The sequence below is a fragment of the Capra hircus genome, chromosome 3, assembly GCF_001704415.2.
Source record: "Capra hircus breed San Clemente chromosome 3, ASM170441v1, whole genome shotgun sequence".
Taxonomy (NCBI): domain Eukaryota; kingdom Metazoa; phylum Chordata; class Mammalia; order Artiodactyla; family Bovidae; genus Capra; species Capra hircus.
In genome coordinates, this window is record NC_030810.1 from 100,609,707 (window position 1) to 100,636,670 (window position 26,964).

At 43.4% G+C, this 26,964-nt stretch overlaps 1 pseudogene; it reads right to left on the bottom strand.

The window, feature by feature from the left end:
* Window positions 7,954-8,478, bottom strand: LOC102178590 (annotated as a pseudogene).

Below are 26,964 nucleotides of genomic sequence, written 5' to 3' on the forward strand. Positions count from 1 at the left end.
ACTAGAGATCTCTTCAAGAAAATTAGAGATACCTAGGGAAATTTTCATGCAAAGATGGGCACAATAAAGGACAGAAATGGTATGGATCTAACAGAAGAAGAAGATATTAAGAAGAGGTGGCAAGAATACATGGAAGAACTATACAAAAAAGATCTTCATGATCCAGATCCAGATGGCATGACAACTCTCCTAGAGCAAGACATCCTGGAATGCGAAGTCAAGTGGGCCTTAGGAAGCATGAATACAAACAAAGCTAGTGGGGGTGATGGAATTCCAGTTGAGCTATTTCAAATCCTAAAAGATGATGCTGTGAGAGTGATGCACTCAATATGCCAGCAAATTTGGAAAACTCAGCAGTGGCCACAGGACTAGAAGAGGTCAGTTTTCATTCCAATCCCAAAGAAAGGCAATGCCAAAGAATGTTCTAACTACGCATAATTGCACTCATCTCACACACTAGCAAAGCAATGCTCCAAATTCTCCAAGCCAGGCTTCAACAGTATGTGAACCATGAACTTCTAGATGTTCAAGCTGGATTTAGAAAAGGCAGAGGAACCAGAGATCAAATTGTCAACATCGTTGGATTATCGAAAAAGCAACAGAGTTCCAGAGAAACATCTGCTGCTGCTGCTGCTGCTGCTGCTGCTGCTAAGTCGCTTCAGTTGTGTCCAACTCTGTGCAACCCCAGAGACAGCAGCCCACCAGACTCTCCCGTCCCTGGGATTCTCCAGGCAAGAACACTGGAGTGGGTTGCCATTTCCTTCTCCAATGCATGAAAGTGAAAAGTGAAAGTGAAGTTGCTCAGTCGTGCCCGACTCTTAGTGACCCCATGGACTGCAGCCCACCAGGCTCCTCCATCCATGGGATTTTCCAGGCAAGAGTACTGGAGTGGGGTGCCATTGCCTTCTCCGAGAGAAACATCTACTTCTGCTTTATTGACTATGCCAAAATCTTTGACTGAGTGGATCACAACAAACTGTGGAAAATTCTTAAAAAGATGGGAATACCAAACCTGACCTGCCTCCTGAGAAATCTGTATGCAGGTCAAGAAGCAACCATTAGAACTGGACACAGAACAGACTGGTTCCAAATCGGGAAAGGAGTACATCAAGACTGTATATTGTCACCCTGATTATTTAACTTCTATGCAGAGTACATCATGCGAAATGTCAGGCTGGATGAAGCACAATCTGGAATCCTGTTTGCGGGAGAAATATCGATAACCTCAGATATGCAGATAACACCACCCTTATGGCAGAAAGCCAAGAACTAAAGAGCCTCTTGATGAAAGTGAAAGAGAAGAGTGAAAAAGTTGGCTTAAAACTCAACATTCAGAAAGCTAAGATCATGTCATCTGGTCCCACCACGTCATGGCAAATAGGTGGGGAAACAATGGAAACAGTGAGAGACTTTATTTTCTTGGGCTCCAAAATCGCTGCAGATGGTGAGTGCAGCCATGAAATTAAAAGACACTTGCTCCTTTGAAGAAAAGCTATGACCAACCTAGACAGCATATTAAAAGCCGAACAGTACTTTGCCAACAAAGGTCTGTTAGTCAAAGCTATGGTTTTTCCAGTAGTCATGTATGGATGTGAGAGTTGGACTATAAAGAAAGCTGAGCCCTGAAGAATTGATGCTTTTGAACTGTGGTGTTGGAGAAGACTCTTGACAGTCCCTTGGACTGCAAGAAGATCAAACCAGTCAATCCTAAATGAAACCAGTCCTGAATATTCATTTGAAGGAGTGATGCTAAAGCTGAAGCTCCAATAGCTTGGCCACCTAATGTGAAGAACTGACTCATTGGAAAAGACCCTGATGTTGGGAAAGATTGAAGGCAGGAGGAGAAGGGATGACAGAGGTTGAGATGGTTGGATGGCATCACTGACTTAATGAGCATGAGTCTATATAAGCTCCAGGAGTTGGTGATGGACAAGGAAGCCTGATGTGCTGCAGTCCATGGGGTTGCAAAGAGTCGGACACGATTGAGTGAGTGAAATGAACTGAAATGGTCTTTTTACTTTGTTTCTTCACCTCCCCCTGTCTCTGATCCATAAAAGAACTTGGCTTCCAGGCCCTGACAAGATGGTTATTTTGAAGCACTTCTCGGTCAGCCTCTCAGTCAACGAGCTTGGACTCGGTAACAGTGGCACAGAGGATAAGAATCCACCTTCCAATGCAGGAAACATAGGTTCTGTCCTTGGTCCAGGAAAATTCCACCTGCTGCAGAGCAAGCTAAGCTCCTGCATCACAACTACTGAGACTGCCTGCTGCAGCAACTGAAGCCTGCGTGCCTAGAGCCCTCCCCAACACGAGAAGCTGCTGCTGCTGCTGAGTCGCTTCAGTTGTGTCCAACTCTGTGCAACCCCACAGATGCAGCCCAACAGACTCCTCTGTCCCTGGGAGTCTCCAGAAAGAATATTGGAGTGGGTTGCCATTTCCTTCTTCAATGCATGACAGTGAAAATTGAACGTGAAGTCTCTCAGTCGTGTCCGACTCTTAGCGACCCCATGGACTGCAGCCTACCAGGCTCCTCTGTCCATGGGATTTTCCAGGCAAGAGTACTGGAGTGGGGTGCCATTGCCTTCTCTGAGAGAAAACTTATGCAAAGCCATGAAGACCCAGCACAGACAAAAATAAATAAAAATCAAAACGATTGTGTATCAAGATTTGGTATAGTTACAAGAAAGAATATCCAGTTATCTGAAAAAGCATTTTGAAATATTCCTCCCTTTTGTAACAACATATTTGAAAAGTCATGTTTTCTTTATGTATGTCAATCAAAACAACATTTTCCAACAAATTGAATGCAGACACAGATATGAGAATCCAGCTATCATCTGTTAAAGAGACTTGCAAAAATGCAAAAGTTTTCCCTTTTCATTACATTTTTGTTTTGGAGAATGTAGTTATTTTTCATAGAAACTGAACTATGTTAACATGTAATATGTTTATGGTTGCTATTTCTACCAGGATTAATATTTTTAAAATTTCTATTTTAATTTCTAACATAGTAAATATCAATGTATATGTAATTTACATAAACAAAAACTCTTGGGAATCTTCAGTTTTTAAGGGGGTAAAGACCACCATGCTCTTGTGATCAAATTAGACATGAATCTCTCTTCTTGTGTAGAGACTTCTTCGCTGAACCAAGTTCCTCCCGGGCTATTCAAGGACTTCTTTCCTGCTAAAGTTCAAGCAGCTAATAATGAAACTGAGTTTGGTGCAAGCAAAATAGGGTTTTATGCAATGGCCAGAGGACAGGGGTTCTAAAAGCACCTTCTTCCCAAAGGGAGGGGAGTAAGGGAGTTTTAAGGCCTAGGAGGCAGACATTTATTCAGGGCTCTAGGAAAGAGAAGGGGATTTTCAGGGGCAGCCAGGGCATGGCCAGTCTTCCACTCTCTGTTGCACACAGCATAAATCATGCCTGTTAGACTGCAGACACCCACTTTGGGTGGAGATCTTAGCATGGTGTTAAGAAGCAAAAGTAACGCTCTAACACCTCCAGGTTCCATCCACCTGCTGCGGTCAAGTCAGAGCTATTTTGGGGGCGGTTAATCACTGTATTTCTCTCAAAGTACAGCTGCAAAGCATCTCTGCCAAATACCAGGTACTTTCAAAACAAACACAGATCAATCAGAGCAGAGTCCTTCAGCTCTCAGGGGTTAGTGTGGAAACACAGAGATGAATGAAGGCAAGGGAAGCAGTGACCTTTTAGCCTATTTCGTCCACCATCCTGGATTTTGCCGGTACAGTCTGGTTTTGGCTCTGACTTTGTAACCTATTGATAAAACAAAAGTAGCCTGTAAGGTTAAAACCAGTTTCTACTCCTAAGGCCTGCTGCATAGCATGCATGTATGCTAAGTCACTTCAGTCGTGTCTGACTCTTTGCGACCCTATGGACTGTAGCCTGCCAGGCTCCTCTGTCTGTGGGATTCTCTAGGCGAGAATACTGGAGCAGTTGCCATGCCCTCCAGGCAATATTCACGACCCAGGGATTGAACTCTCATCTCTTATATCTCCTGCATTGGCAGGTGCGTTCTTTACTGCTAGCGCCACCTGGGACACTGAAATGTTTAATTATACCTAATTGTTTCCTAGCTTCATACAAGGACTGGCAAGACAGGGGTGAAAGGCCTTCCCAGGGGGGCTCAGTGGTAAAGAATCTGCTTTCCAGTGCAGGAGCTGTGGGTTCGATCCCTTGGTCAGGAAGATCCCATGGAGAAGGAAATGGCAACCCTCTACAGTGTTCTTGCCTGTGAAATCCCATGGACAGAGGAGCCTGGTGGGCAGCCTACAGTCCATGGGGCCACAAGAGTTGTACACAACTTAGCACCTAAACAACAACGTTTATTTCTGGACTATAGAAACGCAGATTTGAGGGGAAGGTGTTGCTTTTATGAATGTTTGAAAATGTTTCAGGATGTTACTTTTGTAGTACAGGGAAACATGTGAAATTACTTCTTTGAACTCTATTTTTTACTGATAGCTTCTTTTCTTTGCTTCTGTCTCTAATGAGCAAAAGCCTCTTAACCTATCATTTAAACCACTATCTTTCCAATGATTTTTATCTCTCTAGCTCCTTTTTAACCCACACTTGCCCAGCTAAACTGCAAGCATGGATTGGTTCTCAACCACCTACCTTTTCAGTTTTTTCATCTGGACTTGTCAGTTTCAGAAAAGTTAAGTCATTTGAGCAAAGACAGTTAATTAAGGGTGAGAGCCAAGATCAAAACCCAGTCTATCTCACTAAAATGTGAGCCTCCACAAAATGACTATTTCCCATTATCAGCAGCCCTCTCATCATTTCCTTGCAGCAACTACTTCATCACACTTTCCTCTACTCCCCCATCACTCTCAGCAGAAGACATCCCCTTTACAAAGGGAGTCAAGGCCCTTGGACAGTAAGCTCTGAAAGTTCTGAACCTCTTCTCTCTCATCTTCTTCGGCCTCTCCTGGCAGCAGGTATGCCCGCTCTCTTCTGTCTCTCGTCTTCAGCATCTGCTCTGCCAGCGCTTTTCCCTTGGTATATAAGCATCAAGTCCACACTATCAATAACCTTACCTGAGACTTTATGCTTTTCTGGTTGATGTTTTATTTTACAATGAAATCTATTTCCGTTAAAATAAAAAAATATATAGGTTATTTATGGAAATGAAATATGAAAGGGGAGAGTGAAAAAGTCGGCTTAAAGCTCAGCATTCAGAAAACTAAGATCGTGGCATCTGGTCCCATCACTTCATGGCAAATAGATGGGGAAACAGTGGAAACAGTGGCTGACTTTATTTTGGGGGCTCTAAAATAACTGTGGATGGTGATTGCAGCCATGAAATTAAAAGATGCTTACTCCTTGGAAGGAAAGTTATGAACAACCTAGACAGCATATTAAAAAGCAGAGACATTACTTTGCCACCAAATGTCCGTCTAGTCAAGGCTATGGTTTTCCTAGTAGTCATGTATGGATGTGAGAGTTGGACTATAAAGAAAGCTGAGCACTGAAGAACTGATTCTTTTGAACTGTGGTGTTGGAGAAGACTCTTGAGAGTTGGACTGCCAGGAGATCCAACCAGTCCATCCTAAAGGAGATCAGTCCTGTGTGTCCGTTGGAAGGACTGATGTTGAAGCTGAAGCTCCAGTAATTTGGCCACCTGATGTGGAGAGCTGACTCATTTGAAAAGATCCTGATGCTGGGAAAGATTGAAGACAGGAGGAGAAGGGGACCACAGAGGATGAGATGGTGGGATGGCATCACCGACACAATTGACATGGGTTTGGGTCGACTCCGGGAGATGGTGATAGACAGGGAGGCCTGGCGTGCTGCAGTCCAGCACTCTGGTTGCAAAGAGTCGGACACAACTGAGCGACTGAACTGAACTGAACTGATGGAAAGGGAAAATACTCATGATGTATGAAATAAAACAAGAAAACTTCAAAGTAGATAATTTTTATTCAAAATGTCTCCTCTGTCAACTGGATTTATAGAAGAACTGTCTATTCTTTTCACTTTTCTGTGCTTTCTGAGTTGAATAAAAAGACTATGTAACTACTTTTGTAATCAGAAAAGCTCACATGTTATCTTTCAAAAGTAAAATCACCATCACAGCAAAAAGAATAAAATACCTAGTAATAAACCTACCTACGGAGGCAAAAGACCTGTACTTGGAAAGCTATGAGACACTGATGAAAGAAATAAAAGATTCACAGATAGAGAGATATACCATGTTCTTAGATTGGAAGAATCAACATTGTGAAAGTGACTGTACTACTCAAAGCAATCTACACATTCAATGCAATCTCTGTCAAATTACCAATGGCATTCTTCAGAGTCTGGACAAAAATTTTACAATTTATGTGGAAACACAAAAGACCCTCAAGAGATAAAGCAATTTTGAGAACTAAATACAGAGCTGGAAGAATCCGTTTCCCTGACCTTAGACTATACTATAAAGCTAAGGTAATCAAAACTGTATGGTACTGGCACCAAAACAGAAATATGGATCAATGGAATAGGATAAAAAGTCCAGAGATTAAACCCATGCTCCTATGGTCATCTAAACTATGACAAAAGAGGCAAGAATATACAATGGAGAAAAGGCAACTTCTTCAGTAAGTGGTGCTAGGAAAACTGGACAGTTAAGTGAAAAAGAATCAAGTTAGAACACTCCCTAACACCATACACAAAAATAAACTCGGAATGGATTAAAGTCCTAAATATAAGACCAGACAGTATAAAACTCTTAGAGGAAAACATAAGCAGAACACTCTGACATAAATCACAACAAGATATTTTGACCCATCTCCTAGAGTAATAAAATAGAGGCAAAAATGAACAAATAGAATCTAATTAAACTTAAAAGCTTTTGGACAGCAAAAGTAATCATAAACAAAATGAAAATACAGCCCTCAAAATGGGAGAAAATATCTGGAAATGAAACAACCAACAAGGGATTAATCTCCAAAATATACAAACAGTTCATGCAGCTCAATATAAAAAAAAAAATCACCAAATCATTAAGTGGGCAGAAGATTGAAATAGACATTTTTCCAGAAGACATACAGATGGCTAAGAGACACATGAAAAAGATACTCAATGATCACTAGTTATCAGAGAAATGCAAATCAAAACAACATGAGGTATCACCTCACACTCCTCAAAATGTTTTTGTTGTCCAGTTGCTAATGTTCTGGTCTGTGTGCGGGTTGGAAAAGAATTTCCAGACGTGAGGCAGAATGAGAGGAGAATAAAGTTTATTAGAGTGGGAGGCCCTGTTACAACAGTGGGCTGGCTCAAGGGAGAGCTGAATGCTTTCACAGGCTTACAGTTGTTTTTTACAACCTCAAAACAGAAAATTCCTACTGGAAGGGTGGCATTAGGTGATTGGTTAGGATGCTATAGGGTGGATTGTGGGGTGGGTATTTTACATAATATGGAGTCAAGGAACTGGCCGGTTTAGATCTAGAGGCTTGTGGCAACAGTTGCTATGGGACTTGGTCAGTTCTAGAGATTTTTATCCTGTGACTTTGGTACAAGGCTCCACATCTGTGACCTTGGTATAGGGCGCCAGAGCTAAGTTGTGTCTGACTCACTGCAACCCCATGTGCTGCAGCGTGCCAAACTCCTCTGTCCTCCACTGTCTCCCAGAGTTTGCTCAAATTCATGTCCACTGAGTTGGTGATGCTATCTAACCATCTCATTCCATGCCACCCCTTCTCCTTTTATTTATTTGTTGATGCTGCAAAAACCTTTATTGTTTCCATTTGGTCCAAGGCTTAAGAGGGCTCCAGAGTGTTAAGATGCTGCCTAGTGGCTGCAGAGAGGGGGCTTCAGGCAGAAGCCCTGATGGTAGGGGTGTGTGTGTGTGTGTGGTCAGTCCTGTCTGACTCTTTGCAGCCCCATAGAGTGTAGCCTGATGTTAGGGGGGCTCCTCAAAGGCCGCTGGGCTTCAGAGGCTCCTAGTCACAGTTGAGGGTGAGCCTTTCAAAGAGATATTCACCCAACCCAGCCTGGGGACCAGCCGGTCTGCAGAGGTTGCTCACGTGGTCACCGTCTTCTTGATGAATTTCACCTTCTCATCTAGGAAGTGGTTTTCCAGGAAGTCACAGAAGTGGGGGTCTTCACGAGTACAACCCAGGCCATGCAGATCCAATATGGTCTGGTTCAGATTCTTCTCTATGAGAAGGGCAGCTTCCAAAGCACCCTGGGTTTTACCCCACTCATCTTCAGATGATTTCTGCATGTCCAGAAAGAGGGGGAGGCCACTGCACTTGTTTTGCATTTTCAAGAGACTTTCCATGTCCTCACGCTTCTCCTAGGCCACTTTGCAAAAAATTGGGCCACACCCGCCAGAGCCACACTGTCGTGGTCAAAACAGAAGCCCAGAGAGAGGTAGGTATAAGAGGCCCACAGATACATGTTGACCAGGTGATGATGGCGGCCTCCACCTTGGTGGAATAATTCTGACAAATCTGGGAGCTCATGGTTGATCAGTAATAAGGAGTGAAACTCAAAAAATGGTGACTGGTCCTGGTGATCATGGATAGCTGAGTGGCTGATTCCAAAGGCTGCAACTGGAAAAAAAGTTGGAGGGTGGTTGCAGGCTGGAGCAAGGGGGTGTCCTTGGGTCTGTTCCTTTCAAGCACTGTTGAAGCAAGAGACAGATCCATGGGACCGCTGAGTGCACTTTGCCTCCTCCTTTTAAGGCCTTCAATCTTTTCCAGCATTAGAGTTTTTTTCCAATGGGTCAGCTCTTCCCATCAGGTGGCGAAAGTATTAGAGCTTCAGCTTTAGCATCAGTCCTTATAATGAATATTCAGGGCTGATTTCCTTTAGGACGGATTGGTTTGATCTCCTTACAGTCCAAGGGACTCTCAAAAGTCTTCTCCAGCACCACAATTTGAAAGCATCAATTCTTTGGCACTCAGCCTTCTTTATGGTCCAACTCTCACATCCATACATGACTACTTTGATTATATGGACCTTTGTCGGCAAAGTGATGTCTCTGCTCTTTAAACATGCTGTCTGGTCATAGCTTTTCTTCCAAGGAGCAAGCACCTTTGAATTTCATGGCTGCAGTCACTGTCTGCAGTGATTTTGAAGCCCAAGAAAAGAAAGCTGTCACTTCTTCCACTTCTTCCACTTCTTCCCCTTCTATTTGCCTGAAGAGATGGAACCAGATGCCATGATCTTAATTTTTTTCAAGTTGAGTTTCAAGCCAGCTTTTTCACTCTCTTTCACTTTTATCAAGAGGCTCTTTAGTTTCTCTTCATTTTCTGCCATTAGAGTGGTATCATCTGCATATCTAAAGTTACTGATATTTCTCACGGCTATCTCTCCTCAAAATGGCCCTCATCAAGAAATTTATAAAGAATAAATGCTGGAGAAGGTGTGGAGAAAAAGGAGCCCTCCTACACTGTTGGTGGGAATATATATTGGTGCAGCTACTATGGAGAACAGTATGGAGCTTCCTTAAAAAACTAAAAATACAACATAAGACCCAGGAATCCCACTCCTAGACATATACCCAGAAAAAAAACAAACATAATTTGAAAAGATATTTGCACCCCAATATTCAATGCAGCACTATTTACAATAGCCAGGATATAGAAACAACCTAAATGTCCATCACTAGAAGACTGGGTAAAGAAGATATGGCACAGAAACACAATGGACTATTACTCAGTCATAAAAAGGAATGGCACTGGGTCATTTGTGGAGATATGGATGGACCTAGACTGGTTCCAAATAGGAAAAGGAGTACGTCAAGGCTGTATATTGTCACCCTGCTTATTTAACTTCCATGCAGAGTACATCATGAGAAACGCTGGACTGGAAGAAGCACAAGCTAGAATCAAGACTGCTGGGAGAAATATCAATAACCTCAGATATGCAGATGACACCACCCTTAAGGCAGAAAGTGAAGAGGAGCTAAAAAACCTCTTGATGAAAGTGAAAGAGGAGAGCGAAAAAGTTGGCTTAAAGCTCAACATTCAGAAAATGAAGATCGTGACATCCGGTCCCATCATTTCATGGGAAATAAAAGGGGAAACAGTGTCAGACTTTATTTTTTGGGGCTCCAAAATCACTGCAGATGGTGACTGCAGCCATGAAATTAAGAGACGCTTACTCCTCGGAAGAAAAGTTATGACCAACCTAGATAGCATATTCAAAAGCGGAGACATTACTTTGCTGACTAAGGTCCATCTAGTCAAGGCTATGGTTTTTCCTGTGGTCATGTATGGATGTGAGAGTTGGACTGTGAAGAAGGCTGAGTGCCGAAGATTTGATGCTTTTGAACTGTGGTGTTGGAGAAGACTCTTGGGAGTTCCTTGGACTGCAAGGAGATCCAACCAGTCCATTCTAAAGGAGATCAACCCTGGGATTTCTTTGGAAGGAATGATGCTAAAGCTGAAGCTCCAGTACTTTGGCCACCTCATGCGAAGAGCTGACTCATTGGAAAAGACTCTGATGCTGGGAGGGATTGGGGGCAGGAGGAGAAGGGGATGACAGAGGATGAGATGGCTGGATGGCATCACGGACTCGATGGACGTGAGTCTGAGTGAACTCCGGGAATTGGTGATGGACAGGGAGGCCTGGCGTGCTGCGATTCATGGGGTCGCAAAGAGTCAGACACGACTGAGCGACTGAGCTGAACTGAAGAGTGTATCATATAGAGTGACGTCATATAGTTTAATAAAGGATATTTTTCCTCAGATTTTATTTTATAAGGCAATGTCATATTTTGACAAATAATTGTGAGATATTCTTTTATTGATCTTCCTGAGAATCGAATGGAGATAAAATATGAATCATGCCCAAGGCCCTTATCTGATAAGTTAAGATAGAGAAATCAGAGCAATATGTCAAATGAGCTAAGACTATAATGATGAAACAACAGAATGAGGTACTGTTGAATCTACAACACTTTATGTACCTCAGAGTAAGGAGGGAAATATTTTCCTATCCTAAGAGGACAAATTTGATGCAAAATAAATTATTATAATGTGAAAGCACATTGCATGTTAGGCTTCCCCGGTGCCTCAGACTGTAAAGAATCTGCCTGCCAAGGAAGGAGACCCAGGTTTGATCCCTGGGTCAGGAAGATCCCCTGGAGCAGGAAATGGTAACCCACTGCAGTATTCTTGCCTGGAAAATTTCATGGACAGAGGAGCCTGGTGGGCTGCAGTCCAAGGGGTTACAGAGCTGGACATGACTGAGTGATAACACACAGAGTATTTTAATGTGAAAGCACAGTAGAGTAATCCAAGATGTATTTTTCTAGTAGATTCCATTAGGACGCCTAACAATCGCTGGGGGACTCAGTCAAATGTCACTTCTAGTTGTCAGAGACATACTCGTTCAGCACATCTTGGGCATAATTAATCTGTATTTTTAATCAGCACCTCAGGTAAAACTGACTTAAGTTGTTAACACTATTTTCATATTGTGTGAGAGAGGAATGGATAATTTATGCAATTCTTCCTCTTTGTTTTTGGCTGCACAGCCTTCAGGATCTTAGTTCCCCAACTAGAGACTGAACAGGGGTCTTTGGCAGTGAAAGGGCGGAGTCCTAACCACAGGATTGCCAAGGAATTCTCTATACACATTTTTTTTCAGTCTTCTAATAGATGCCTTTAGGGCCTCCCAAGTGGCTCTAGTGGTAAAGAATCCGCCTGCCAATGCAGGAGACATAAGAGGTGCAGGTTTGATCCCTGGATTGGGAAGATTCCCTGGAGGAGGGCACAGCAGCCCACATCAGTATTCTTGCCTGGAGAATCCCATGGACAGAGAAGCCTGGTGGGCTACAGTCCATAGTGTTGTAAAGACTGCAGCTTTTACAAGCTTTTAATGTACATAGAGAGAGACCTCCATGAAATAACAGATGTAGAAATTTGCTGCATCTTTTGAGAGAGAGAGAGAAAAACTAAACCCATAGCTCACCAGAAACAAAATAAACCTCTCCAACCCACTGCTTTTAGGAAATATCACTTTAAACTTTTTGTCATAAATTTTGGTAATAGAATCCGTTCACTTAGTATAGTTTTTAAGAAAAAAGATTAGGATTTAGCCCTTTACTCGATATGTAACGCTCCTCTCCTCTTCCAATAGGAGACAATATTTTTTGGATAAATTGGTATTTATTGTTTTTATAATTATGATTTTGTAAGGTTTGTTTTTGTTGTTGATTAGTCGTTAAGTTGTCCAATTCTTTTGCAACCCCACCGGGCTTCTCTGTCCATGGTATTTCCCAGGCAAGAATACTGGAGTGGGTTGCCATTTCCTTCTGCAGGGAATCTTCCCAACCCAGGGATCAAACCTGTGTTTCCTGCATTAGTAGTCAGATTCTTTGCCACTGAGCCATCAGGGAAATTTGTTTACTATTAAGCCTCTATTAAATCTGCCTTTTATGCATATTTTTGTTTTTCCCAGAATTTATAACTGCCTTGGGCTTTTTTGTTTCTTTGCTTTGTTTTCATTCCCTCTGTTAGAAGTGTAAACCTCTCAAATTGGTCAAAGTAGGTAGCTTGATGACCTTCTGTGATGGCCTTCCCTTCTAATCTGGCTGGTTGCATGAGGCCTGCAGCAAGATTGTCCTGACTCTTCCCTACGCCTCCTCCCAGGGAATCCCGTTGCCTGCCTTTTCTGTGGCTCCTCTGTTTCCTAGATGCCATGTTCTGATTCTCCCTGGTCTTCTGCTCTGTTTCAGTGGAATTCTTCATCCACAAGCGTCCTGAGGAAGGGAGCCCAGAAAACAAATTTCCTGTCTTCGCATGCCTGAAAATATCTTGGTAGAGTATAGAATTTTAGATTAAAAATAATGTTTTTACAATTTTGAAGGCATTGTCCCATTTTTTTCTAGTTTTTAGGAATATTATTAAATCCAGTGTCATTCTGAGTATGCAACTATCTTTTGTATACATCCTGATTTTTCTCTCTGGATGACTTTACAAATTGCTCTTAATATTTACTCTGAAATTTGATAATGAAAAACCTTTGGGTGTTTGATTAAAAAAATTTTTTTTTGTTTCCTTGTTTTTTTAATTTAATGTGCTGGTAATTTCATGGGTCCTTTCAAGCTATAAACTCATGTCCTTCAGGGTAGGAAATTGTTATTGAATTATTTCTTTAATGATTTTCCTACTGACTATTTCTTCTCACTTTCTAAAACCAGATACTCTGTCTTCTAGACTGAATTTCTAATTTTCTTACACTTATTTTATATTTTCTATTTCTTTGTATTTTTATTCTGTCCTCCAGGATATTTCTTCAACTTTGTTGTTTAGTCGCTAAGTTGAGTCCGGCTCTTGCGACCCCGTGAACTGTAGCCCACCAGGCTCCCCTGTCCATGGGATTTCCCAGACAAGAATACTAGAGTGGGATGCCATTTCCTTCTGCAGGGAATCTTCCCGACCCAGGGATCAAACCCACACATCCTGCAGTAGCAGGCAGATTCTTTACCACTGAGCCACCAGGAAAGCTTCAACTTTGTCTCAGAATTCTTTTTATTAAATTACAAACTTCCATTTATATATATTTTTTCTTTTCTCTTTGGCCATACCCCATGGCTTGTGGGATTTTAGTTCCCTGGTAGGGATCCAACTGGCGCCCCCTCCAGTGGAAGGGTGGAGTCTTCACCATTAGACCAACAGGGAAGTCCCTCACTTCATTTTTTTGGGGGGGGTGGGGGGGTTAAATATGTATTTATTTTTAACTGATCACTTCATATTTTTAATTTCCAGAAAGTCTTATTTTCTTTTTTTAAAAAACTGTATTAAAGTATAGCTGATTTATTATATTGTGTTTCAGGTGTACAGCACAGTAAATCAATTATACAGAAAGCATGAAACGCTTCATGAATTTGCATGTCAGCCTTGTGCAGGGGCCATACTCATCTTCTCTGTATTGTTCCGACTTTAGTATATGTGCTGTAGAAGCCAGGACAAGTCTTTATTGCTTTCTGAATGTTTCTTTTAATAATAGCATCCACTCTTTTGTCATGGGTGCAATGTTTTCTGTTGATTCCTGATGATATTAATTGCAGTTTGGAGGACATTTCCTTCTGGTCCCCTCATTATATGTTACACTCCAGGTTCCTTTTCTTTCGGCTTCTGTCTTTTATGTGTGAGGCTTGTGAACTTGGGCTGTCTGTTCCAATTCAGGCATGAGGTCCAAAGTTGCTGATTAGAAGCGCAGTGCAGGGGCCAGAGGTGGTCAGCTGGGGCTGACTCACTGTGGGGTGGGTGAGGAAGGGATCAGTCTTCTAGTGCCTGTTAAGGTTTTTTCCTGTGTCAGTCATCATCCCCAGAAGAAATTTTCAGTCCTCTTGCCTCTACTGCCAGAGGACTAAACATTTTCAATTTTTAAAGTCTTTACAAGTCTTAAGACTCCAATTATTTCATGCCTTTTTGGTTTTCCTCTCTCTACCTCATGAGTAGAATGGAAAATACTCAAATTTAAGGATTTAAAACCTTACCCATGAGACATTCCAGTTTTCACAATTACGTCTCTCATTGTCTCTAGTCTTCTCCTTGAGCTTTGATGCTTTTTAATTTCCGTACTCTCCTTTCGATGTGATTTCTGGATGGAGCAGAGATAAATGGGTGTGCTCAATCCTCCATGTTTAACCAGGGGGTCCTACTTCCCTAAGTCTTAATTACTTTGTTTCTCTAACTCATGAGGTAGCTGTAAAAATTAAAAGTTGTAGTGCATGTGTAAGAGGATGTTCGAAGAGATTTTTCTTGTTGTCTTAGAGTTTGAGCTGAGTCCTCAGGGAAAGAAGAGCATGTGGGTTCCCCACATGGTAGAGAAAGGCTTTACTGGACAGACAAAAGAGGACGACTCCTCTAACAGTGATGGTCCCTCATCATCTTCGGCCTCTATAAATGAGACTCTTGACAAGGGAATGAAGTGTTGTGGAGATGGAGTTGTCGGTTTGCTCTATAGAGCTTTGTTATCACCCCTACTTCGTCCTTAGGAAGGTGAGCAGAAGCTACAGACCAGGTAAGGAGAGTACCACGAGACTGGGGGTGCCTGCAGGAAAATCACTCCTTGACTGGGTGATTCTTGGGTAGTAGAATTATTATCCCAGTGCTGCAAAAGAGCACAAGCAAAGCACTGTGAGAGAGGGTTTTTTAATTAATTAATTAATTAATTAGGCTGTGCTGAGTCTTAGTTGGGGCACTCGGGATCTTCAATCTTCGTTGCGGCATGCAGGCTCTTTTTTAGTCTCTGCATGCTGGAGCTTTAGTTGTGGCATGTAAGATCTGTTCTCCAAAGAGGGATCAAACCCGGGCCCCCTGTCAGAGAATTTTGGAAAAACTTGACTTGAGTTTACTGGCATTTGGGAGACGCATATGAACATAGGGATAAGTATCTGCTGATGGTTTGGTGAACAGGGCACGTTAGGGAATGACTGGGGCCCAGACCAGGAGTGACAGTGCTCGAGAGTAGCCTGTACGTCTGGCGACTGGCATGATAAGGCTGTGGACGTTTCTCATGGGCCAGGAGGACCTCATGGAGAGTAGCTGGGTTTTAACCATATCGATGGGGCTCTGTCCAAGAGAGGTCCCTGCAGGGCAAGAAGACTCTGATGGCAAGGAACAGTGAAGAAGCTCAGGATGCTCTGCAGGACATCAGTTGGAGATGCATTGTGATACCAAGGGGTGTGGATGGTCTGTGAGCCTCCTCAAATACCACCCTCCAAGAGAAAGCCAGCACTTAGGCACCTATCATATGGAAGGTTCTAACAGACCTGGTCATATAAAACTACCCTTTTTCTTTCTCCCATTGTTTCAAGCCTGGAGAAGAATGAGGCAGGAAGTGGAGGGAGGGTGAAAGAAGAATGAAGATAAAGGAGCCCTCTCCCCACTTTGCTGTTTCAGATCTCTGGGCTGTGAATCCACCTTGAGTTGGGCGGTGGGGAGTGAGCTGGGAATTGAATATAAGATTGAAATTTTTAAAAACAGACTGTTCAAGACTTGTATTCCATGAAAATAACAAGAAAACCATGGGGTGTACTTGAGAAATGTGTTCTAAAGATGGGGAAGTTTGCTGACAGAACAGAGTTGAAGACAGCAGCTGATGGCAGGATGGGATGGGTTGGGGGGGACTTCCTTGTACCTTATCAAACCCAGACAGTTAAATAAATCAGTTAGAACTTAAAGTGCTAGGCATTCATTCAATCAATATTTATTGCCAGATTCTATGTAAGTTTCAGGGAATAAAAACAAGAGTGAAGCTAAGAGTCCCTGCTTAGATAATCAAGTGAGGAAGACATTCTGTCTAAGGTAGGAACTGCATTTAGCAGCCAATAATGGAGACCAGAGATAAGATTGAAATTTTACTTTTCTCTTGCGTAAAAAATGTCCATAGATAGAGGGTCATAGTAGCTCCATTGTCAGCAGAGCCCAGGGTCCTTCTATCTTTCGGTACCACCATTCTCAGACTGTGGTTTTCATTCTTAAGACTTGTGGTCTAAGGTGACTAAAGGGAGCTCCAGTTGTCATATTCTGCATTCCAGCCAGAAATCAGGAGGAAATGGCAAAGGGCAGAAAAGGATCCATATCAGGTTTTTTGCCCCCGTTTAGAAAGCCTTCTTGGGATTTCCCTGGCAGTTTAGCAGTTAAGACTCCGAGTTTGCAATGCAGGAGGCACAGCTTCCATCCCTTGTCAGGGAACTAGGATCCCACGTGCTGTGTGGTGTAGTAAAAACAAACAAAATAGCCTTCTTGGATGTCTCATCCAACAACTTTGGCTGACATCTCATTGGCCAGAATTTTGTCACATGACCACTCGTAGCTGCAAGGGAATGTGGGAAATATAAGGATTGTTTTCCTGAGGAAGAAGCAGAGAATGGAGTTTAGCTAGGTAACCACCAAACTGTAGCAGTACATCCCTTTAGCTACTCGGAATCTGTTAAGTTCCTCATGCGGCTGTTTGTGGTTCAGCGAGCTGTAAACCAAAGACAAGTTTTCAGCCCCCCAAACACCTGATATACAAGCAAAACTCTTGTTCAGAAAAGGAAAACACCCAGCAGTCACTGGTCACTGGTCTATTGATGGATTGTGTATGTTCTCATCCCTTAAACCGGAATGTGCTAGTGGCTGCTTGGCCAGTAGAGCATAGCAGAAGTAATGCCCTATAGCCTCTGAGGCTGGGCCCTGAAAGGCAAGGCGATTGCTGCCTTGTTTGCTGAGACACTTATGCTGGGACCCCCTAGTCAGCACTCCAACAGCCCTAGGGCCACCAGCTCCACCATCTTGTGAGGAGGCCCACATTTGCCTGCACAGAGAGCCATTGAGAAGCCCCAAGAACATATGAAGAGAGTGAGACGCCCAGTTAGCCCAGAGCTGGCCCAGCTGCAGCTCTGTGACTGTAATCATGTAAGATACCTCGAGTGCCCAGCCAAGCCCTTAGGAGCCGAGGGGACTCTGGGGATAACAAATAATTGTTATTCTGAGCCACTAAATTTTTGGGTGGCAATAGAGAACCAGAACAACACTGTGTATTGGATCTAGGGGGCAAGGACCACCTGCCCCAACACAGGAGTAAGTTCCTTGCTTGGTCTGTTTGGTTTCCCCAAGTTCTACCCCCTTGGGAAAATCCTCATTGTTTCCCATGATCCCTTGCTCTGTCCTCATGGAGGTTGTTTTTCATTTTTTTTCGTACTTGTGTGCACACTCAATCATATCCAACTCTTTGTCACCCTATGGACTGTAGCCCACCAGGCTCCTCTGTCCATGGAATTTCCCAGACAAGAATACTGGAGTGGGTTGCCATCTCCTTCTCCAGGGGATCTCCCCAGACCAGGGAATGAACCTGCGTCTCCTACATCTCCTGCGTTGGCACTCGAATTCTTTACCACTGAGCCAACCTGGGAAGCCTAGTTGCTCAGTCGTGTCCGACTCTTTGTGACCCGTGGATTTTTTTCATGTTTATTTGTATTTGTTTATTTCTTAGTTTCAGCACGTGGGATCTTTGATTTTCGTTACAGCATGCAGGATTTTTAGCTGTGGCATGTGAACTCTTAGTCACGACGTGTGGGATCTAGTTCCCTGATTAGGGATCAAACCCAGGCCCTCAGGATTGGGAGTGCAGAGTCTTAGCCACGGGACTCCAGGGAAGTCCCAGGGAAGTCGTTTCTTGTCCTCCATCTCTCATGACCCATCTGAAGTGGGCCTTGTGGGTAACACTCTCCTTAAGGGCTACACACCTTCGGCAGCTACCTCTAGAGGGAGCCTCTTCTGTGTAAGAGATTCAGGATGTTTTTGCCAACAGCCATAGCTGCTGTAGGCCAGATGTGGGTTATGTTTGTTTTTGTTAGCATAGTTTCCTGAAATAAATAGTAGGCTTCCAGTCAGTTCTTAAGCATGAGTTACTATGGCCAAAGATCTTAAGTGAGTACATGCATGCGTTCTCACTTGCTTCAGTTGTGTCTGACTGTTTGCAACCCTGTGGAATGTCGCCTGCCAAGCTCCTCTCTCTATGGGATTCTCCAGGCAAGAACACTGGAGTGGATTGCAGGCGCTCCTCCAGGAGATCTTCCCAACCCAGGGACTGAACCTGAGTCTCCTGCATCTCCTCCACTGCAGGCAGATTCTTTGCCGCTGAGCCACTGGGGAAACCCAAAGATCTTACGTAGCATATTAAACCTTAAAGATCACATTTCGCATGTTGGTTTCTGTGCTCTGACTATCCTCCCTAATTATTTTTCAAGGTTTGAAGGAGAAAATAACACTGCTAATCTGGTCTTTGCTGGGAGTTTTGCACCTCTTAACAGTGATCAATGCAAAGAAATAGAGGAAAACAATAGAATGGGAGAAACTAGAAATCTTTTCAAGAAAATTAGAGATACCTAGGGAACATTTCATGCAAAGATGGGCACAATAAAGGACAGAAATGGTATGGACCTAACAGAAGCAGAAGATATTAAAAAGAGGTGGCAAGAATACACAGAAGAACTATACGAGAAAGATCTTCATAACCCAGGTTACCATGATGGTGTGACCACTCACCTAGAACCAGACATCCTGGAATGTGAAGTGGACCTTAGGAAGCATCATTATGAACAAAGCTAGTGGAGGCGATGGAATTCCAGTTGAGCTATTTCAAATCCTAAAAGATGATGCTGTGAAAGTGCTGTACTCAATATGCCAGTGAATTTGGAAAACTCAGCAATGGCCGCAGGACTAGAAGAGGTCCGTTTTCATTCCAATCCCAAAGAAAGGCAATGCCAAAGAATGCTCAAACTAGGCACAGTTGCACTCATCTCACACACTAGCAAAGCAATGCTCCAAATTCTCCAAGCCAGGCTTCAACAGTATGTGAACCACAAACTTCCAAATGTTCAAGCTGGATTTAGAAAAGGCAGAGGAACCAGAGACCAAATTGCCAACATCCGTTGGATCATCAAAAAAGCAAGAGACTTCCAGAATAACATCTAGTTCTGCTTTATTAACTATGCTAAAGCCTTTGACTGTGTGGATGACAACAAACTGAAAGTTCTTAAACAGATGGGAACACCAGACCACCTGACCTGCCTCCGGAGAAATCTGTATGCAGGTCAAGAAGCAACAGTTAGAACTGGACTTGGAAAAACAGACTGGTTCCAAATCAAGAAAGGAGTACATCAAGGTTGTATATTGTCACCTTCCTTATTTAACTTCTATGCAGAGTACATCATGAGAAATGTTGGGCTGGATGAAGCACAATCTGGAATCAAGATTTCTGGGAGAAATATCAATAACTTTGGATATGCAGATGACACCACCCTTATGGCAGAAAGCAAAGAAGAACTAAAGAGCCTCTTGATGAAAGTGAAAGAGGAGAGTGAAAAAGTTGTCTTAAAACTCAACATTCAGAGCACTAAGATCATGGCATCTGGTCCCATCACTTCATGGCAAATAGAAGGGGAAACAATGGAAACAGTGAGACTTTATTTTCTTGGGCTCCAAAATCACTACAGATGATGAGTGTAGCCATGAAATTAAAAGACACTTGCTCCTTTGAAGAAAAGCTATGACAAACCTAGTCAGCATATTAAAAACTGAGACATTGCTTTGGTGACAAAGATCTAGTCAAAGCTATGGTTTTTCTAGTAGTCACGTATGGATGGGAGAGTTGGACCATAAAGAAAGCTGAGTGCCAAAGAACTGATGCCTTTGAACTGTGGTGTTGGAGAAGACTCTTGAGACTCCCTTGGACTGCGTGGAGATTCAACCAGTCAATCCTAAAGGAAATCAGTCCTGAATATTAATTGGAAGGACTGGTGCTGAAGCTGAAGCTGCAATCCTTTGGCCACCTGATGCCAAGAGCCCACTCACTGGAAAAGTCCCTGATGCTGGGAAAGATTAAAGGCAGGAGGTGAAGGGGACGATAGAGGCTGAGATGGTTAGATGTCATCATCAACTCGATGGAGCTGATTTGAGCAAACTCCGAGAGTTGGTGATGGACAGGGAAGCCTGGTGTGCTGCAGTCCATGGGGTTGCAAAGAGTCGGACACGACTGAGCGACTGAACTGAACTGAGCATAGGGTGCTTGAGAAAGGGTTGGAATCTGTGTTAGATCTTGGTAGGATGACTGTTTAGCAGCTGCCATTCTGAACTGCTTCCATTTGGAGGGTAGAGAAGCAGCTGACTCTTTCAATCCAGCAGGCTCCATTTAATAAGACTCTCAGTCAACTTTTATATTCGTGATTTTGTGTGTGCCTGAAGTAAAGAGCCCCTTCCTAAGCGGAGTATTATTTCCTTTTTAATGCAGGAGAAGGCAATGGCACCCCACTCCAGTACTCTTGCCTGGAAAATCCCATGGATGGAGGAGCCTGGTGGGCTGCGGTTCATGGAGTCACTATGAGTTGAACACGACTGAGCGACTTCACTTTCACTTTTCACTTTCATGCACTGGAGAAGGAAATGGCAACCCACTCCAGTACTCTTTCCTGGAAAATCCCAGGGACGGGGGAGTCTGGTGGGCTGCAGTTCATGGCGTCACTATGAGTTGAACACGACTGAGCGACTTCACTTTCACTTTTCACTTTCATGCATTGGAGAAGGAAATGGCAACCCACTCCAGTACTCTTGCCTGGAGAATCCCAGGGACGGGGGAGTCTGGTGAGCTGCCGTCTATGGGGTCGCACAGAGTCGGACACGACTGAAGCGACTTAGCAGCAGCAGCAGTGCATATGTGCGTGCATGCTAAGTCATTTCAGTTGTGTCCAGCTCTTTGCAACCTTATGGACTGTGCCCTGCCAGACTCCTCTATCTGAGAGATTCTCCAGGCAGAAATACTGGAGAGGTGGGTTGTCATGCCCTCCTCCAGGGGATCTGCCCCACCCAGGCGTTGAATCCGTGTCTCTTAGGTTTTCTGCGTTGGTAGGTGGATTCTTTACACTAGCGCCACCTGGTTTTCAATGTACACATTTTTTGAATTTAAATATTTATTTTTATTTATATACTCGGATGTGCCAGGTCTTAGTTGTGGCATGCAGGCTCTTTAGTTGTGGCATGTGGGATCTAGTTCCCCAACCAAGAATTGAACCCAGGCCCACTGCATTGGGAGCTCAGAGTCTTAGCCACTGGACCACCAGGAAAGTCCCCCTATATTGTACATTTTAAATATGTACCACTTATTGTATGTCAGTTATACCTCAACAAATCTTTTAAAAATACTGTATGTGTATGCAAAAAGAATATGTGCCCCCAATTATTGGCTGCAGGGTTTTAGATAATAGGTCAAACCTTCAATTATGTTGTTCAAATCTCCCAAATTCTTACTGAAACACATTTTTTATTTTTATTGAAAACTTTCTCTGTTTTTGGCTGTGCTGGATCTTTGTTGCTGCACGTGGGCTTTCTCTAGTTGCGCTGAGCGGAGGCTTCTCTCTAGTTGCTCTTGGGCTTCTCATTGTTGCGGCTTCTCTCACAGAGCACAGGCTCTAGGGCGCACGGGCTCAGCAGTGGCCGCTCTCCCGCTCTAGAGCGCAAGCTTCAGTAGTTTTGGTGTGTGGGCCCAGTTCCCCGAAGCATGTGGAATCCTTCCAGAGCAGGGATCCAACCCACGTCCCTGCACCAGCAGGCGGACCCCCAACCACTGGACCTCCAGGAAGTCCAAAGCACATTTTTCTTGATCCATCAATCAACTGAGGGAAATATGTTAACATTTCCCACAATTGTAATTATTAATTTTTCCTGGGAGTTCTGACAATTTATAAATTTGGAGCTGTGTTATTAAGAAACTGGAGAAAGGTTTATAATTATATCTTCTTGGTGCATTAAAACGTATCAATGTGGCAGCTCTCTTTATCTCCAATTCATGTTCTCAGTCATAAATTTTATTTTATCTAGTAGTAACATACCTGCACCAGCTGTTTTATTTGTTTGTTTAGTATTTGCTTGGCACATATATATTTTCTGTTCTTTTACTTTTAAGCTGTTTCTTATGTTTTAGGTATGTCTCTTGTAATCAACATATAAATGGGTATGAATTTTAATTTACTGAATTTTTGTGGGGGGTAGGTAACACATGGCTTTGGGGATTTTATTTCTGTGACCAGGGGTTGGACCCGTTCCCCTGCAGTGGAAGCACAGAGTCCTAACCACTGGACCACCAGGGAATTCCTCAAGTTAAACATTTCTAATATTCGTAAACAGGCATAAACAAAACATTCTGGTCTACTCTCCCCATTTCCCCCTACCTAGAAGCAACCACTTTCAAATCTTGTATCTGGTACTTTATTAATTACCTCTTTTTATATATCTAAGTAATATACAGTGACTACTTGATTTTTTACTTAATAGCATTATGCACTGATATTTTTTTTTTAAGCCACACTGTGAGGCTTGTGGGATCTTAGTTCCCCGACCAGGGATCAACCCTGGCCCCCTCCATTAGGAGCTTGGACTCTTAAACCACTGGACCAGCAGGGAAGCCCCTAGGCACTGATTTCTAAACTAGACAAAAGGGCTTAGCGGTTTTACATCTGCCTTCTCCTTCCCCCATTTCCTCTATATAGTTATATATAACAATTTTGGTTAAAGGACTATTTAGAATTTACATTATTTTGACTATGCAGATAATATTCATAGATGAGTCACTATGATCCTTACTAATGGACCCCAAGCTCCTCTCCAGCTGTCTGGATCTCATCTGAACGTATCTGTCAATCTCACTTTCTCACAGACATCTTCCTTGAGCCTCCTGCTGGTGCCTGTCTGGCCTCCTTGCCCTTTCCTCTTTGATCTCCCTTCATGCTCATCCTGGGAATTCAGACTCCTGACTTCTTCTCTGCGTTGAATCCTACTGAACTTCTTTGGATCCTTTTTTGAGATTTTCATTTATTCCTTTAATTTATGGATGATTTTTAGCTGCGGGGGTCTAGCTGCGGTGCATGGGCTTCTCACTGCAGCGGCTTCTGTTGTTGTAGGATACAGGCTCTAGGGCATGTGGGCTCAGTAGTCATGGCTCGTGGGGTCTGGAGTGTGGGCTCAGTAGCTGTGGTGCACGGGTCCAGTTGCCTTGCAGCATGTGGGATCTTCCCAGACCAGGGATGGAACCCGTGCCCCTCGTATTGGCAGGCGGATTCTTAACCAGTAGACCACCAGGGAAGCCTGGATCCTATTTCCCATATTCCACTGGCCTTCCCTCTTGGTCTCCTCTTTGCTTTGGTGGACCAAAGCCCCCAGTTTTCTTTGAGAGAGTTATTCTAGCCCAACCAGCCAACCACCAGCATGACCTTATTGGCCTGTGGCAGTGAAGGAGATCACAGACCGAAGAAAATGTGAGGCATTTCATGAAATAAAGGGCAAGATATGTGTGCTCCAGGATTGGGGGCAAGGGTGAGCCTTAGATGACATTTAAATGAGGCAGTGTTCTTGGAGGTTCAAAGGAAATAGGGATCTGTCTAAAGAGGTTAGTACCCGTCCGGAGTCTGAAGTCAACGCTGATGTGGAATGATATGTCCAGAAACCCCTTATCTAAAGCTCTGCACCTGGGCTGTAACAATCAGTGCTGCTCCTCCGTCTCAGGGTGACTTGGATCCTCCAGGCAAAAGGAGAATGACTCATTCTTACTGATATGCTTTCCAACAGCAAAGTTTCTTATAGTTTATGATTTTAGAGAACAGGGTTTCTCAGTGCATAAGAAAGCAATCGTCACAGAAGGGGGTTGTTATGAACGTCTCTGCTACATAGCTTGGGGAAAACAGTGTTTCTTGTTAACTTTGCTGGGTTTCCGTGTCTCTTATCCCAGCTTGATGAATGGTAGGGTGGACTGACTCTCTCAGTCACAGCTACGTTTCAGTTTCTCAGTGTATGTGGGAGAAGATATTTTTGAGACTTTCTGGGGAGCTGTTAACTGTAAGATTCTCTGCAGGATGATCTAGCCAGGTCTTTTCTTGAGGGAACCCCAAATGTCAGTATCTTTAGATCAGATCCTCCAAAGCAAACCTATTCCAGTCTCCTACTTGGAGACGATAGTCCTGATTGCCAGTATGCTGGGTACTGAGCTGAGGGGAAAGGCTGGGGTTCTCAGAATACTGGATGTAAATGTTCTCTCAGTCCTCTCTGGAGCATGAACATCCAGGTCTCTACTGTGGTTGAGGAGAGGCAGTCAAATTGCTGTGTGAACCTGGGATACACCCCTCCTCAAACAGAGTTTCAGGTATTCTCCTGTTTCTCATCCCACATTTATCAACCACTTCAGAGGTATCTGGTGTTGCTGACTCCTGATAATCAGGGGGTTCTTCATCTGCAGTGTTATCAGTTTGTTTTTTCAGCTTTGCCTGCTGACTTAGAATTCAGTTTTCTTTGATCTGTCTAGTCAGTCACACATATTTATCAGCTTTTTAAGCATCCAATGCTGTTGTCTTTTCCAGTCTCCTTGTCTTTGGGAGCTTCTGTCTTTAAAAAAAATCTCTTTCCTGTCATTTCCGTAAATTTCAGGAAGGAAAAAAAATAAAGAGTATATTCAATATGCCCTCTATACCCAAATGTCTATCTTGTTTTAAAACCACATAAATTGGATATTATCATTATTTTCATATATAAGCAGTTGATTTAACTTTATTCATGAGTTTAGTCATTTTTTTCCACACTAATTCTTGCTTTACAGATCTACTTTTTGGGATAATTTTTATTCTTCCAGGAGTAAATCCGGTAAAAAGTTCTTCCTGTTGACATAAAATGTCTTTGTTTCACCCTCACACATTCCAAGAAGTTTGGACTTTATCATGCAGGCAATTGGAGAGAGTGAAGAATTTTAGGCATTTGAGTATGATTAGTTTCATTTGGGGTGGGGCAAGGATGAGGAATCTGTTGAAAACACCCAGGCTAGATATAATGGTGGCTGGAACAAGGGTGGTGATGGTGGGCTTGAGGGGGGACTCTGAGAGATATTAAGGAGGTGGAATTGAAAAGCTTTGGTTATGACAGGGGATAAGAAAGAGGGATGAGGAAAAGACAATTCTCAGGTTTCTATGTGGGGGTTAGTGGCAGTAACTTTCCCTGAGATGCAAATCCAGGAACAAGAAAATGTTTGGTAGAAAGCAGTGAATTTGGTTCTCATTATGGGGCCTTGGAAGTGTCTGGTATTTTTGGCGGCACCCTGGAATTCAGGTAGAAGACCTGAGTGAGAGATGCAGAGTTATTAGGCCAAGGTGATAAAGGACAAGGTTTGTGGACAAGGTCACCCAGGGAGAGGGTGTGGATTGGAGAGGGAGTGTTAGGGTAAGGGGTGTGAGGGCTTCTAATATCTGAAGAGTCAGTCTACCTGAATGAGAGTGTTGTTGAGTTGGGGATTGTTTGTTTATGTATTCCTGGCTGTGTTGGGTCCTTGTTGCGGCGCAGGCTGTCTCTAGCTGTGGAGAGTGCGGGCCACTCTGTGGTTGTGGCACCAGGGCTTCTCCCTGGGGAGGCCTCTCCTGTTGCAGGGGACGGGCTCTCGGGCACGGGCTCAGTGGCTGCGGCGCACGGGCTTAGCGGTTCTGCGGCATATGGGATCTTCCCAGACCAGGGATCGAACCAGTGTCCCCTGCACTGGCAGGCAAGTTCTTTACCACTGAGCCGCCAGGGAAGCCCCTGAGAGGACTTTGGGTTGGACTCTGTATATGCACGTATATGGCCGTTTCAGTGGCTCAGTTTTCCCTTAGGTTGCCACAATTTAAAATAAACCACAGGAAAGCTTTTCCCTCTTTGTTACCACAGTCCCATCTACCCTGTAGCAAGACAGCTGCCTGGGAAATGAGATAAATTAAAGTTCCAGGTAACAATAATAAGCCACCAATAGCGCTGGGATCAAACAACTGTGAGGACTGGATTGGTCAGGGTTCCGTACAGTAAAGAAAATCTAGCCTGGGTATTTTGAGGAGAAAGGAATTTATTGAATTAGATTTTTACCAGGTTATTAGAAGTAAAGTAGGAGAGGGCTCCACTCTGGGCTTCCAGGAATAATTCTCAGAACATGTCAGAACCAGTCTGTCGGGGAGGCTGCTATATATTCCATGATCAGAAAGCTGGGAGACTATCAGAAGATTTATTGGAACTATCCAGTCCAAGAATACAATACTGGGACTTTCCTGGTGGTGCAGTGGTTAGGACTCTGCACTGTCATGCAGGAGGCATGGGTTTGTCCCCTGGTTGGGGAACTAAGATCCCCAGCGTAGCCCCTCACCCTGAAAAAAAAAGTACCATTTATTATTATTATTATTTTTTTTTAGTACCACTTATTTAAAAAAAAAGAACACAATACTACTCCATTGCAGTTCAGCGAGGGAGAGGATGATCTTTTCAATAAATGGTGTACATCCACATGGAGGAAAAATGGAACTTTGATTCTTAACCTCATATCACATATAAACATTAATTTACAATAGGTCTGTGGCTGAGACAGTAAACAATCTGCTGTGATGCAGGAGACTTGGGTTCGACCCCTGGGTTGGGGAGCTACCCTACAGAACGGAAGGGCAACTCACTCCA